A 13,682-nucleotide genomic window follows, 5' to 3' on the forward strand; every position below is an offset into this window, starting at 1 on the left:
GTAAGCAACACAGTGACCATCAAAAATAAGTGCATTCAGATTTTGTGCTGAACACAGTTAAGTAGACAGCATGCCAGATTTCCTTATTTATCTGATCAGAATTGGATATTTTATGGAAGGGTGGGTTTTGGGTGATGAAATACCTATGTGCAAATTCTGTTGCTCATTGTAGTGAGGGTGAAGAATGAAGTAATTCTGGTGTCTATGCTTCCCTATAGTTGTTTTTGAAATATTTGCATAAACATAAATGTTTCTGAGTTTGATTTGTAAAAATAGAAAAAATAAAAATTAGAATAGAATCTTTTTAAAGTTGTAGTAAACTCTGTTATAACCCTTAAACCTACAGGTAAGCCTATAATAAGGCTTAGCTGTAGGTACTGTGATTATCTCCTAAACTTGCACTATTTAGGAGATATTCAGAGTGCATGCGTTCGGTGACATCGCTGGCGCATGTGCTCTGAATATCCGGCATACAATGCTGAACCTTCGGAGCCCATGCTGTAAAGGGCGGCTCCCATGAGCATGTATGGGTGTGACGTCATCGCGCCCCCGGCCACTCATGTAGTCTGAGCTTGCGAACCCAGAAAGAAGTCTGGAGGACGATGGAAGCCCTTTCAGCAGTGACAGCGTGGCACTGGGGGGGCTTCTTTTTGAGGTAATCTGAATAAAGCAATGTCATCAGCACACCAAGGATTCCTCAGAAGGGTCCAAAACTTTATTTACATGGTCACACGGGTCACATCCGGATGACGACATTTCTCTGTTCAGATTGTCTGTGGTTTCCAGCCGGTGGTTATTACAGCACTCAGCATTATTACAGCCATGTGAATGTGTGCGTAGGGAATATTATGATTGGATTCGTTTTGACGTAAGTCCCTCATAGTGTGCTAGTATGCAATGCATACTAGCATATTATGACATTGCCTTGCAGGGGATTTCTTTTTCTTCCGCTGCGGTTTACTACCGCTTTAAGTAAAAAGGGGAATCGGAGCAAATCTACCTATTTATACTTCTACAAAGTGTTTATTGACAGTATTCATAGCATTCTCATAATCACCCCCGTGCAGATGTGACTATAAACGCAATGGGGGTTATTTACTAAAGGCAAATCCACTTTGCACTACAAGTGCAAACTACAAGTGCAAAGTGCACTTGAAATTGCACTGAAAGTACACTTGGAAGCGCAGTCGCTGTAAATCCGAGGGGGGCATGCAAAATAAATAAAAAAACAGCATTTTAGCTTGCACATGATTGGATAATAAAATCAGCAGAGCTTCCCCTGATTTCAGATCTTCCCCTCAGATTTACAGCGACTGCACTTCCAAGTGCACTTTCAGTGGAATTTCAAGTGCACTTTGCACTTGTAGTTTGCACTTGTAGTGAAAAGTGGATTTGCCTTTCGTAAATAACCCCCAACATGTACATTTCCCACAGGGTACAGTAGTTACTTGTATAAAATAAAGGTGCAAAACTGGAACATGGTGCAATGCTGTGCCAGAAAGTTGATTTTCTTCCGCTGTCCTGCTTTAGAATAGGTGATATTACCATTCAAACCTGCTATGAAAGTGTAACAGTGATTGCAAAGTACCTTCTGCATGGAAGAGTCAGAAATAAGAACTGTCTGTGCTGTCCATAGCCAGCACTCGGGTCTTTCCTTTTATATGTCTAGTGCATAAAGAATAAATTTGATAGATGTAGCCAAAACAAAAAATGTTCATTCTTGAAGCTCAAAGGTAACATAATAGTTCTATAATTTAGGTGGAAAAAAAAAAGTTTGTTTGTCATTTAATCATATTTGTAGCTTTTAGAAGTTGCACATGGTGTATCATCTGTTTGAATTCACTGGAAATCTGTGATTTTAAAAGTGAAATATCTTCAGACTTGTCGGTGTTATACAGGAATTTAACACCTTTCTTCCTCCCACTTTAGCTCCATCATAGGAAGGAACCAGTTGAAATATTCAAAGCTCTTGCTGCAGCTTTCCTTGCTTTTGCAGCCTTGTAAATGTTCTTGCAAGATTCATGTTATCGTAGCAGCCAAAGCTTCTTTAGATTGATGGGACCCTATCATCTAGCCAGCCTACTCTATTATAAAGAGCTGTGTCGTCAGTGGCTGTGACGTTTTCAAGGAAATTGCCCATTTATGGCCACTCAGGCAAATGATATCATCACAATAGGTTCTCCTGTCTAAATGTGGATCATTTCTGAAATGAAATTACAGACTCTTATCTGGGAAACAGGAGACAGAGGCACCTGGTCTATATAATTAGTATCCTGGGAAATAACATCATCCTCTAATGAATGCATAAATCCTATTCTGTAAGTCTGTTGCAGGAGCAGGCAGTCATTCTGCTGTTAGAGAGCAAGCCCCACATCCACAAGGAGCAAGGCTCCATGTCGTGTTTTCTCTTGTACTTGAATATATAGGACATGTATTGCAATCCTATGCTTTGCACAGTGCTGCAGTGTACTTGTTTTGCAGTGCTTCTAGGAGCTATGGAACAGCTGTGAATTACTGGCTTGTTGGATACATAATTTGAAATCTCTGGCCTTCATGTTTTTCTACAATGATTGTTCTTCTTGGGAGAAAATGTGCATGATCTTGTTGACAGATCATCTCAGTCTTGGCTGTGGAAGGGACTAGCAGTACACTAGTATTTTAAGGTAAGACCGAGATGACTCATTCTTACTTTTTTCTAACCTTCCCCATAATCCTTGACTACTTTGATGTTGGGGCGACTATATTAATTAGCCTTATGCCAGTTTGTGTTTGATTTTCCAATTCTTGCACTTTGCATTCTGTAGAACTATACCCTGACTGCATGTTAAAAGTACCTATCTGTAGATGAAGAAGACCCCTCACCTTGATTGTCAGTACAGCTTTGAAGAGATACAGATCTGACAAACTGATGATTAATATTTATTCAGGACACATACTGTCTGATCATTGCTGATATATTTTTTTTTTTTTTACATTGTTCAAGTTTAACCTTCTATAAGAGGCTTTTTTTTTTTTTTTTTTTTAATTAGCAATATCTGTATTAGCAATATTACCTAAATCACAGATGGTAAATGTGTGCTATTTATTCACTGTTCAATAGCATCTGCAGAAATAGAAGGGGTGTTTTGTTGCAAGCAGAAGAAGAAAAAACGAGAGACAAGCAGCGTGATTGCTATAAAATACCAAAGTGAACAATGGCATCTATTAACCCCACTAAATAAGGCAGTGAATGGAGAAAGCTACTTTTATGTCATGCTGAAGGGACATACTAGAAAGGTATTGGTATGCTAATGAGACATCTGTAAATCTGCCTACAGAGACATGAGCACTTCCCAAAACCTTGTGCAGAACAGGCAGATCATTTTGCAGTGGTCTCGTGCTGTAATGCATGTATTTCTAGGAGACATCATTTACACACATCCCACTTCTCACTTGGGCTAAGGGCAGTGTTCAAATGACAGAATAGCGGAATAGCTCTGATGTCTAATTGAGAACTAGCTCTGCTTACAGCATGCTCTACAATGACTACAGGGGTTAAAAAAAAAATCTCTAGAAATCAGCCTGCTTATGTTCTTTGCTTGTTTGAGTTCCTCTTGTACATGAACATGTCAGGTATCTATAATGAATGGGTTTGCCATGCAGTTAGGCTTCATTTGCTAGACTGCTGTTGGAATATAAAGCCTTTATAGAAGTATATATGTCTTAGTGATTAACACTGGTTGATCTGATAAATGGATGTATAAAAAAAATGGTTCCTGCTTTAAATTCTTTATCTGTCATATGCCAAGGATTCTAAGGGAAAAAGAAAATCACCGATAACTTATAATAGAGAGCTAATCTTTCATTGTCGTCATCACTGCTTCTATTTTAGGAACCTAGCTTCCTTAGGTACCACCGTGTACTTATTTACGCTTTTTATTGACTGTAAATCCAAATCTAGTGATTACGTGTAGAGCACCATACTACCTGACATATTATCAAATATATTATTCTTCCTATTCAGCAACAAGTTATGTAACACAGTTCTGTTTGTAGTTTAGAGACCTGGGATAAGACATAAGCCTATCCATTGTATTGTCTTGTGTTTAATAAATAATTTATAGCCTGTTAACAAGATTCCCTACTGTGGATTGCGTTTTCTGCATTACATTTACTATATACAGGTCTTTTAATTATATAACATTACATTACAGTGATATTATTATTTGCATTTTTTTTTTTTTTTTGGAAGAGGACTCATGGGATATAGTGAAAATAATTAAGCTGATTTGTGGGAAGAAAAATTCTAAAGATTATGTCAATAATCATGCTTGGTAGTTATGCATATTTATTGCCTTGTATTTATTGTTGATGTAAGGTCTCAGTTTTTTGGCCAGAGTGTTTTCGTTTGGTGTCATTGATTGCAATTAGCTCCCTTGTATAGTTCTTTTTATTTCTAGCCTAGTGCACAGGTGGTGGGGTAATGGATTATGGGCCCTGACTCAAGGTGTAAGGCAGGTTGCCTGACAAAGCAGAAAGGAAATGCAGTGCACATGGTGTGATGCAATTCACTTATATTCTCTGTGCTAGGCTTAAATGGCACAGTTTCATTTTTTTATGAAATGAATACAGATTTGTTTGTGGGGTTTTTTTCCACATAACTTTGTTAGCAGTTCTTAGTTCTAAGCTTTCAATTAGTTGATATTAGTAGGCTATTTGTCTTCAATGTAGCTGCCCACTGCTCATATGCCCCTTATCTGCTCATCTGCCCCTTATACCTTTTTGTGCATTGCTATGGTACAATATCACATTTTTATAATATTTTCCATATGTCTTTGTGTTTATTGGTGTTTGGTTTAACCTTTTGTGAAAAGTTAGGCAGCTCATGGTACTCCATGTATTTTGATACTAAAGTCTCAGCATACCTGGCTAGTACAAAGACCCATTTCATGTTTTATATAATAGTTATAGGTTCTCTTTTCAAATGTAATTGAAGGGTCAGACTTTATTATCTTTAATTTTCCATGAATACATTTCTTACAGAAAGTGTTCTCACCAGAGAAATGCTCAAATATACGTCTAAAGTACACTTATCTGTATTTGCTACATTAGTGTACTTGAGTGTACACAAAGTACCAAATATAGTAAGCCTATGCATGACCTGAATTTGTTTTACTTTTACCAACCTGTGCCCATTCATCTACTGCCTAGCTTGCTTCATTTTTAGGAGGACTTTCTGTAACATTGAAATCAAAAGCTGTTGTTATCAACCAGGATGGTAAGAGGGCAGAAAGGTGAAAACTTTTGCTGCTACCAGAAGAAGGTTTCTGGTAACATGGACCTTACAAGAAAAAGTTACATTTTATTAATATAATATACATTGCCAGCGAGGAAGGCAGATGCCAGGAAGGTAAAAACTCTTGCTGCTACTAGAGGAATGTCTCTGTTAAAGTAAACATTGCATGAAAATAATTACATTTTATTATTGTAATTTACATTACTTACTTAGGTAACCAAAATGTGTGGAGTTATTCATTGTGTTCTGCCCTGATGTATATGGCACCACTGCAATCAATTCATGATGCTTTGTCAATGAAAGTTTTGATCTGGTAAAACCACTCAGAATTCCCAGTCTTCTGACCATGTGATGTTAGCAATTCTCTTAAAGTGTATGTAAACCTTGACAATGAACTTTTTATATTTTGTCCTTTTTTCTGTTATATATATATTTGAAAGCCGTTTGTTATATTAGTTCATTGAGGTCAAAAAGGCTGTTGATCAGTGGCGTTGGAATGAGGGGGGCTGACCCAGGCTAAAGCCACGAGTTGGCCCTCAAAAAGCCCTGGGTCCCAAGGCCTGGGGATGGCCGGGAACTTGGGGCTATTGGCCACCTGCCCTGGGTCCGCTTTGCAGGGCCGACCCTGGTAGGGCTGTGCTGATGGGCACTGCTCTCTGATCAGGCTGCACTGATGGGCACAGGTAAGGCTGAGCTGATGGGATGGGCACTGATGAGGCTGCATTGATTGGGCACTGATGAGGCTGATTGTAGCAGAACCCCTGATTTATATTATTATATTATTATGTGATCAGAATATAAGGTCCTGTTTAACATTTTGGCCAGCCAATCCCCCACACAGCAACATCCCAGTGGCTAAATATACAGGCACAACCACACCTTTTTGCCCAGTACAAGGAATTTCAACACCTTTGCATGAATGCCGAATATTCTGGAAATGATTGTAGAATTACTTTTTCCCTAATTTCACTTTTTGTTGTTTTACTTTGACAATGCAATGTAGAGCTACAGCAACACACTTTCTACAGGTGTCTTTGTAAGGCAGAATTTCCATCTAGTACATAAACCAAGAGAGAAGGTCAGAAAAACAAGGACAAAATTACTTTGGCCTGCTATGTATATCGGTTTTGCAACTACTATGTTGTGTAGAATTTGTGCTGTATGATTACTTTCACAATGCTTTATAAAGCAAACATTAAAATTTTATAGGCCTAGTATATTGCATAAAGTTTCATATTTTTCAGTCACACTGAGACTGATTAGGTAACTTTATGAAAGTAATTGTTATTTTAAAATCAATAGAAACCAATTAGGTTTGAGTTTTACCATTATAGTATATAAACGTATGTTTTATAAATTGTTACGGAATATGAGCCACATTAGCATCAACTTATTAGGAAAGGCCACATTGGAATCCCTCAAAGAAGGTTTTGCTTTGATGTCCTGATAACCAATCACTAATTATCTTTGATCGGTTTTTAAAGTACCCTTGCGTCACTCTCGTTTTTGCCTAAGAATATTGTAAAAGGATGGTATTTGTTAGACTGAATAACATAAACCATTATTACAAGTTTGTTTAATGTGGCAATGCAAAAATAAATAATGGTTTTAAATTTGTAGCGCCCCTCCTCTAAGAAAATAAAGGCTTGTGTTCTCTATTGTCACATCACAGAAAGATGGAGATGAGTTTTTGCATTTCATAACAAATCGATGGTTCATTATAAACTATGCTATAAGTAGTTTAACTGCTTGCCAACCGCCTCACGTAGGAGTACGACAGCGGAGTGACTCTCCTGTGCCAGATTACGTATCTAGTATGTCATCTGACACTTCTGGTTAGGGGGTTAGTTAGTCACAGAACTAGCCAATCAGCGGGTGCCTGCCAATGATTGACTGCTGTCACCCGCTGATCGGTGAGGAGGACAGCAGGACAGCGCTATCTCAATGTAAACAATACAGCGCTCTGTCCTGTCAGCGGGGATGTGACGGTTTTTGTTTCCCTGCTAAGCAGGGAATAAAAAGCAGCACATCCCTTAGTGAAAGCACCTCACAGTACACACATAAACACTGGTTAGGCACACATTTAACCCTTTGATCACCCCTTCCAAGCCAGTGTCATTAGTACAGTGACAATGTATATTTTTAGCACTGATCACTGTATTAGTGTCACTGGCTCCCACAAAGTGACAAAAGTGTCAGTTAGTGTCATATTTCCTGCCATACTATCACAGTCCCGCTAAAAGTGGCTGATCCCGACCAAATATAAATATTGGTTTTTAAATTCCAGTATATACTGTATACCATAGATTGTAGACGCTATAACTTTTGCGCAAACCAATCAATATACACTTATTGGGATTTGTTTTACCAAAAATATGTAACAGAATACATATTGGCCTAAATCTATGAAAATATTGGATTCTTTTAATTTTTTTGGATATGTTAAGGATAAGTAAAAAATATTGTTTTTTTTTTTTTTTTTTAATTTCAGTCTTTTGTAATTTATAGCACAAAAAAAAAATAAAAACCCAGTGGTGATTAACCACTTCAATACCAGGCACTTAGACACCTTCCCGCCCAGGCCAATTTTCAGCGCTGTCGCAATTTGAATGACAATTGCGCGGTCATGCTACACTGTACCCAAACAAATTTTTTATCATTTTGTTCCCACAAATAGAGCTTTCTTTTGGTGGTATTTGATCACCTCTGCGGTTTTTATTTTTTTGTGCAACAAATAAAAAAAGACCGAAAATTTTGAAAAAAAACAAGTTTTTTGTAAATAAGTATGTTTTCTTCTTCAATGACGGGCACTGATATGGCTGCACTGACGGGCACTGATACGGCGGCACTGATGGGCACCGATGAGGTGGCACAAATGAGGTGGCACTGATGAGGTGGCACTGATGATGGGCACTGATAGGTGGCACTGATGGGCACTGGTATGCGGTACTGATGGGCACTCATAGGTGGCACCGATGGGCACTCATAGGCGGCACTGATGGGCACTCATAGGTGGCATTGATTGGTACATATGGGTGGCACTGATGAGTACTTATGGGTGGCAATGATAGGTGGCACTGATGGGCACTGATAGGTGGGCACTGATGGGCACAGATGGGCACTGACAGGTGGCACCGATGGGCACAGATGGGCACTGACAGGTGGCACTGATGGGCAATGACAGGTGGCACTGATGACACTGATTGGTGGCACTGATAAAACTTATTGGTGGCATTGCTGGGCATACCTGAAACATAATGGTGCCAATCAGTGCCCATTTGTGGGCACTGATTGGCACAGATTGGGCACATGTGGATGGCCATGGGGTACATACCTGGTGGTCCTAGTGGCGATCCTGGTGGTCCAGTGTGGTGATCTGAGGGGGGGCTGCGCTGATAAACAATCAGCGCAGACCCCCCTTTCAGGAGAGCCGCCGATCGGCTCTCCTCTACTCGCATCTGTCAGATGCGAATGAGGAAAAGACGATCAACGGCTCTTCCTATTGACATCGTGATCAGCCATGATTGGGCAAGGCTGATCACGTGGTAAAGAGCCTCCGGAGGCTTTTTACCAAGATCGGTGGAGCGGTGTGTCAGGCTGGGCGCGTGGCGGCATGTTATCCTGCTGGACGTCATATGACGCCCAGTCAGGATAACACAACCACTTCCCGGATGTCAATCCGCTATAGGCCGGGCGGGAAGTGGTTAAAATTCACAAAAAGAAAGCTCTATTTGTGTGAAAAAAATGATTTCAATTTCATTTGTATACAGCGTTGCATGACCGCGCAATTGTCAGTTAAAGTAACATAGTGTCAAAAAGCAAAAAATGGCCTGGTCATGAAAGGGGGTAAATCTTTGGGAGGTCAAGTATATGTCCACAGTTATAGTAATATTTAAGATATGGTTTGAATGATAAAATTAGTGGCACAGATATCTTGGAATTTGGTACTCAACAATGTACCAGTTCCAGCACAGCCTAGATATTCATCATAAAATAAGGGCAACTGTTTCATATTGACTGTAAAAAGTTGATCATCTAGATCTCCATGCCTCTGGGATTTTACTATACATAATACATCATTCCTTTGAGAAGTTGATTTTCTTTCAAGTGTATTTATAGATTTAAACTCAAGAAATCTTCTGTGGCTAGAAACCTTATGAACTTGAAACTGCTTCATTGGAAATGTGGGACTGTGATAGATGCTGTGTGAAAAATAATTATGTAATGTTGTTCTTGCTTACACATATATTATCACTGCCGCTTCTTAATTGTTGTTAAAAAAACATTTGTTTGAATTGTACTGAACAGAATATTTCATTGTAAGTGCTATTCATTAGTTAGCTATCTTTCTACTTCTTCCTTTTATAGTTGTTGCGGAGGAAGGCTATGAATGAATGCTAGATGTTTCCTAGCAGCTTTCTCTTAACTCCAATAAAGTTGTTTTAAAATCTAAAAGTTTTTTACCTTAAAGTATAATTAAATTCTTCCATTAGGGACACCAGTGGTTTTGGTGACCTGGGAGTCCCTAAGAAATTCTCTTAATTTGCAGGGATTTCCTGTCACTTCCTGTTTGGCTATGGGACAGGAAGAGAAGAGAAATCTCCTCAATGGGACAGAGATAGCAAAAAAAAATCTTAAGGCAATCTCTGCAATAAGGTAAACATCTTTCCAATATTTGTTCCCTTCATCCCTAAACACTTACCAGAGTTCTCGCTCAATCCAGCGCTGTGCCTGTCTGCAGCGCCACTGATCTCTCTTCCTGGCTTCACAGGAGACTTTGAGAGCAGCGGGAGCCACAGAGGTAGTGTGGGGGGGTGGCCGACCTGCACTGTGTGCCTATGTAGACTGGTCCGGCTGCCTGGCTTGCTATAGGGGCACTCACAAGAAGAAAAGCAGACAGGGAGATAGGGGACAGCTCTGTGCAATATAGTTGCCAATACAGTGCCTTGAAAAAGTACTAATACCCCTTGAAATTTTCCACATTTTGTCATGTTACAACCAAAAACGTAAATGCATTTTATTTTTAATCTAAATCATGCCATTGTAGCTCTGGCTGTATGTTTAGGGTTGTTGTCCTGCTGGAAGGTGAACCTCTGCCCCAGCCTCAAATCTTTTGCAGACTCTAACAGGTTTTCTTCTAAGATTGCCCTGTATTTGGCTCCATCCATCTTCCCATCAACTCTGACCAGCTTCACTGTCCCTGCTGAAGAAAAGCATCCCTACAACATGATTCTGCCACCACCATGTTTCACGGTGAGGATGGTGTGTTCAGGGTGATGTGCAGTGTCAGTTTTCCACCTTACATAGCGTTTTGCTTTTAGACCAGAGCACCTTCTTCCACATGTTTGCTGTGTCCCCCACATGGGATCCTCCAAAGTGCAAATGGGACTTCTTATGGCTTTCTTTCAAAAATGGCTTCCCTCTTACCACTCTTCCATAAAGGTCAGATTTTTGGAGTGCACGACTAATAGTTTTCCTGTGGACAGATTCTCCCACCTGAGCTGTGGATCTCTGCAGCTCCTCCAGAGTTACCATGGGCCTCTTGGCTTCTTCTCTGATTAATGCTCTCCTTGCCTGGCCTGTCAGTTTAGGTGGACGGCCATGTCTTGGTAGATTTGCAGTTGTGCCATACTCTTTTTCCATTTTCTGATGATGGATTGAACGCTGCTCCATGAGATGTTCAAAGCTTGGGATATTTTTTTATAACCCAACCCTGCTTTAAACTTCTCCACAACTTTATCCCTGACCTGTCTGGTGTGTTCTTTGGCAATCATGATGCTGTTTGTTCACTAAGGGTCTCTAACAAACCTCTGAGGGCTTCACAGAACAGCTGTATTTATGCTGAGATTACTGTAAATTACACACGGGTGGACTCAATTTACTGATTAGGTGACTTCTGAAGGCAATTGGCTCCACTAGATTTTATTTAGGAGTATCAGAGTAAAAGGGGCTGACTACAAATGAACACCACACTTTTCAGACATTTATTTTGTAAAAAATTTTGAAAACCATTTATCATTTTCCTTCCACTTCACAATTATGTGCCACTTTGTGTTGGTCTATCACATAAAATCCCAATAAAATACATTTACGTTTTTGTTGTAACATGACAAAATGTGGAGAATGTCAAGGGGTATAAATACTTTTTCAAAGCACTGTAATATAACATATTTTTTATTTTAGGGCAAAAAGAAGTATTTAAAAATTACCTCTCCAAAGCTTTCTTTCTTTCTTACCACTTTTCTTCCATATTTGTATGTTTCTTCTTCTTTTTTTGCACCATCCCAGTTTGAGTTGCACTGATTTTTTTCTGTTAGATTTCTACCTGCATGCGATATCTTGTTTGTTGAACCCTTATGCACATCATAGTGAAGGATTACAGTTTATTTACATCTCTGCTAGCTGTACTAATACATTTCCCTTTTTATTACGTGGATGGATTGCCATTGATACAGCTGCTATCTCCTGTACTATTTGTCAACTTTGTACCATTGCTGGAAATTATTTTCTACCCTGAAATAGCCTCTACTCAATGAGAGCTCATCCTAAACATTTTCAAATTTTACAAGCCTGTTCTCCCATCTCTTATGGTTCTGATGTCCCTTCCAGCTCAATATTGGTGTAACGCTATGGTGTCGACCTCTTGTACTCTTGCACGAGCAAGACAGTAGGTCTAAATGGAAGGTAGTGTTACCATGCTTCACCTGTCCCAGAAAAGTGGTTGTACAGGTGGTCAAAATTAGTGGAAATGAAAAGGTCCCACAAGACACCACAACTGGCCTTTGTACGCTGACCTAATCCTGGGCCTGTGTGGTTTATCCAGGGAACGGTTAAAGTACCCGTATTATTTCTAATCTGCAGTAGCTGCTTTTTATTGACCCATTTGCCAGAAAAATGTAGAGAAGTTAATTTAAAAAAATATGCTCTTATGTCTTGGTTTATGCAGTAGTTTGACTGACTCTTCCAACTTTGCTCCACTTTATTTAATAGCATGAAGCACAGAGTAGTGATGAATAACCAATTCAGCTTCAGTTATTTAGTCTGCTTAGGTTAATGAAAGATGACTTTTGGCTACTAAGGCTTACTGTACTTGGCACATTTCTCTGTGGTAAATATATGCTATACACTCCTTCCCATTAGGCATTTTAGCACAGCATTTTGTATGCCGTGTTTCAAACTTATATTCAAAAGCAGCTTGACAGAATAGAGAGAATATTAAAAGAGTATGGATGTTAGCATTGGAGATATAGCAAAGCTCTGGCAGTGCATAAGTGTGTGTTGTCAAAAAGATGACAAATAAATGCATGTACAAAATAAATGTAAAAGTGTTAGAGTGGTTTCCACATGAGGTAACCAAGTCCTAAGATGTCATTTTTAAAGAAGGTGTTTTGTGTGTAATGATATTGAACATAACCTTTACAGCCTAACTCCAGCCACATTTAGTTTTGGTTTGGGCAGATTTTAAAGTGTCTGTCATTGTTTTCAATGTGTGTCTATGATCCTACTGGGGAGATTTTCACCCACTTCCTTTCCTTGTTACACCAGGACAAGGAATGGTGGGATTGGTTGTTGCAAGAACTAGCAAACACAGACAGCAATAAAGCCGGGCTCACGTATCTCTGACCGCGGTTCCCAGAATGGGGTCCAGTACGCTCCTGTTTACCCATTCGGGTGCGATTCAAGTCTGAATTTTTGGCTGAATTTGCACCTGAACCGGACTCAAAGGCACACAGGACCCATCTGCAATCCAGACCGCACCTGCCCAGGACATGTGTGAACCTGCTCTATTGAGATCCGGTTACATTCGCATTTAATGCGAGATGGATGCGGGGGAACCTACATCCAATTTGCATATATGTGAACCCAGGCTCAAAGAAAAAAGTTTTTACCTGTGTTTCTCTTGAAGAAACTTCCCATAATTTTCTGTCTTGACAGGAAGTGAATGAGAATTTTCCCTATAGGAAAACAGGCAGAGCCTTTAACCCTCCTCTGCTTTATTCAAAAAATAAAATATTGGTTGGAGTTGGGCTTTAATCTGCAGCCATCCATAGTTTTTCATAATTGGTTTTCAGCTTTTCCCAGATGGCAGAAAAAGGGTATCTGTTTGGTGTCAGTGGTTGCTATGGAGGGCAGGCAAAGAAGCTTGTTTATCATGATAAAAATGAAGCTTGTTTTTATGATATATGAGCAACAAGGTTCTCTATTCAGTCTTTTCCACTACAAGGGTGGTAAGCTTTATAGTTGATTTTATATTTAATAACATTCTGTGTTTGTAGCAGCACATGTAGCATTATAAACCCTGGAAAAGAGCAGCAAGATGAATGAAGTTGAAAATAAATGGCCCCAAGTTTGGTGTATTTTTTACAGCTGTCTTTGCCATGTCATATTATATAACCATATTGCTTGT

At 39.4% G+C, this 13,682-nt stretch overlaps 1 protein-coding gene across 5 annotated transcripts in view; it reads left to right on the forward strand.

The window, feature by feature from the left end:
• DLGAP2 (DLG associated protein 2) overlaps positions 1–13,682 on the forward strand; it is a 1,381,880-nt gene that overhangs the window by 562,897 nt on the left and 805,301 nt on the right. For 2 of the 5 annotated variants that reach the window (XM_073626626.1, XM_073626628.1), the window contains exon 1: positions 2,216–2,663. The exons of the other annotated variants lie outside the window; for them this stretch is intronic. The gene's annotated coding sequence lies outside the window, so the exon portion shown is untranslated. Of the gene's footprint in view, positions 1–2,215; positions 2,664–13,682 lie in introns of those variants that run through there. 5 annotated transcript variants of the gene reach the window in all.

Source organism: Aquarana catesbeiana, linkage group LG04 (genome assembly GCF_042186555.1).
Source record: "Aquarana catesbeiana isolate 2022-GZ linkage group LG04, ASM4218655v1, whole genome shotgun sequence".
Classification (NCBI taxonomy): domain Eukaryota; kingdom Metazoa; phylum Chordata; class Amphibia; order Anura; family Ranidae; genus Aquarana; species Aquarana catesbeiana.